Raw genomic sequence first — 2424 nt, 5'->3', positions numbered from 1 at the left:
TCAGTTTTTTCTTTCATGAATTGTGCTTTTGGTGCTATATCTAAAAACTTAATGCCAAACCCAAGATCACTTATATTTTCTCTTATTGTTTGGAAGTTTTATAGTTTGGTATTTTACATTATGATCTCTTTTGAGATACTTTTTGTGATAGGTGATTTGTTTTTGCATGTGGAGGTCTAGTTGTTACAGAACCATTTCAAAAAGGCTTCTTTCTCCATTGAATTGATGTTGCTCCTGTTTTTCAAAGATCTGTTGATTATATATGCATGGGTCTACTTCTAGGATCTCTATTCTGTTCTATTAATCTATCTATTCTTTCATTAATATCATACTGTCTTTGACTACTGTAGTTATTTTTTTAATATGTTTTTATTGATTTTTTAGTGAGAGAGGAAGGGAGAGGGAGAGAGAAATAGAAACATCAATCAGCTGCCTCCTGCACGCCCCCTACTGGGGATCAAGCCCGTAACCCGGGCATGTGCCCTGACCAGGAATGGAACCGGTGAGCTCTTGCTTCATGGGTTGATGCTCAACCACTGAACCATACCAACTTTTAGGTAGTATCAATCTTCTAATTTTGTCCTTCAGTAGTGTGTTGGCTGCTCAGGATCTTTTGCCTTTTCATATAAACTTTAGAAACAGTTTGTCAGTAGCTGCAAAATAACTTGCTGGGATTTTGCAGAATTTATAAATGAAGTTATAAAGAACTGACATCTTGACAATTTCACTCTTCCTATCCATAAACATGGACTATCTATTTATCTAGATCTTTGGTTTCTTCCATCCGAGTTTTATAGTTTTCCTCATATAGATCTAGTATACATTTTGGTGCTAATTAAGTGGTGTCATTGTGTTTTTAATTGTAAATTCCAATAGTTCATTGCTGGTATACAGAAAAGCAATTGACTTTTTTTTTTTTTTAGATCAGCCAAACGTATTTAATATAAAAACTCTTTAATATACAAACTGTAATCACCAACAGCATCCACTTAGCAGCGAAAGGATGGGGAACGTGGCACAGTATGGCAGGGGGAGGGAGGTTTTCAGGGTCCCTACTGTTTCCCCTGCCTACAATCACTCTGTAGTCTCTGAGAGCATGAAATCTCAGCAGAGGCGCCCCGATGCTGACACAGATGGACAGAGCACGGCAGGCTGCTACAACATGCCATCTCCACACAGTGGCAGCCTCCAGGGAAATCCAGATCCAGGTAGGAGGTAACAAGAAGGTGGTTGTGACTGAGAGGAGAGTCAACCATCGTTCCTCAGCATCCCACTGATCACACTTTTGGGAACAGGGTTTTCCAGGGATTGCTGGGTTGAAAAGACCTAAAAAACATTCTGGGAAAAGGACAGAAACTGTGTCCGAGTCCACCTTCTATCCCAGATTCCTGTGACTCCAGAAAGCTGGGTGGATCTACTCAGATGTTTGGGAAGGGAAAGGAATGACAGAGCCTTTGGCCCAACAGGGCTGGAACCACTGACCAAGAAAGCCTCAAGGCAGGACAGGGAGGTCTGTGGGAAGAGCTCTGGGTCAATGGTACTTATATGGGAGCACAATGGCCTATATGTGGGAGAGAAAGGACACAAGTTAGAATTAAGAACTGAAGTACCTGCTTTTTATAGGCCTGGGCAATAAAGGTGAGATAATCCTTCTGGGCTGAGGCTGGGAGACCTGAGGCCTGATCTTTCCTCAGGGACAAGTTTGACAGGCCTGAATGTAGTTGATGGCCCCAAAGTCTTCCAGATGGCCCCCATAGGACTCTCCAGGAGGCACAACTGGCCCCTCCAGATGTGTCGGGAGACTAGCCATAGTCCTAGCTGGGCTCAGGTAGGGCCTGGAGTTCCCCAGTTAGATGCAGTCCATGGAGTTCTCAGGGAGGAGGCCAGGGAGCCCCAGGCCCTTGACAGGGGTACAGTTGATGGGGAGGCTGCAGCTGAGGGTGGGGCCCTGGTTCTCTATGTCTTCCAGCCTGTCCATGTTGTTGTCCCAGTTAACGTGGAAACGAGTCACCCGGGGATTCGAGGCCAAGATGTTCCGCTGGAGCTGAAAGAGGAACATGTGTCTCCCGGCTGGGACAGGGCCAACCAGCACCGAGGCTAGGATTTGATCAAACGCCTCACTCTCAGCTGAGCCAACATAAACCATCTTCCGCTCCAGGTCTTGGCTGTCCCCTTGTCCGGCTGGGGCTGGGGCTGGGGCCGAGCCCATGTCCGAGTCCTATGGGGTCAGCGGAACAGCATTGCCCACCGAACCTCCAGCTTCTGTCCGCCTGCTCAGCAACTGACTTTTGAATATTAACCCGTAACCTTCCTAAAAATACTTATTAGTTCAGGGGTAATCTCCATGCGTTGTTTACATAGTTGAAATCACAGACTTTGTAAATAATCTTATTTTTTTCCTGAATTATGTCATAAGCATTTTAA

At 45.0% G+C, this 2424-nt stretch overlaps 1 pseudogene; it reads right to left on the bottom strand.

Moving 5' to 3' along the window:
* Positions 1-1849: 1849 nt before the first annotated feature.
* Positions 1850-2209, bottom strand: LOC148094236 (histone chaperone ASF1B pseudogene; annotated as a pseudogene).
* Between the last annotated feature and the right edge of the window lie 215 nt (positions 2210-2424).

This window comes from Miniopterus natalensis, chromosome 1 (assembly GCF_054644295.1).
Source record: "Miniopterus natalensis isolate mMinNat1 chromosome 1, mMinNat1.hap1, whole genome shotgun sequence".
In the NCBI taxonomy this organism is placed as follows: domain Eukaryota; kingdom Metazoa; phylum Chordata; class Mammalia; order Chiroptera; family Miniopteridae; genus Miniopterus; species Miniopterus natalensis.
Note: the sequence above shows the minus strand (reverse complement) of the source record. Positions and strands in the feature narration are given on the sequence as shown.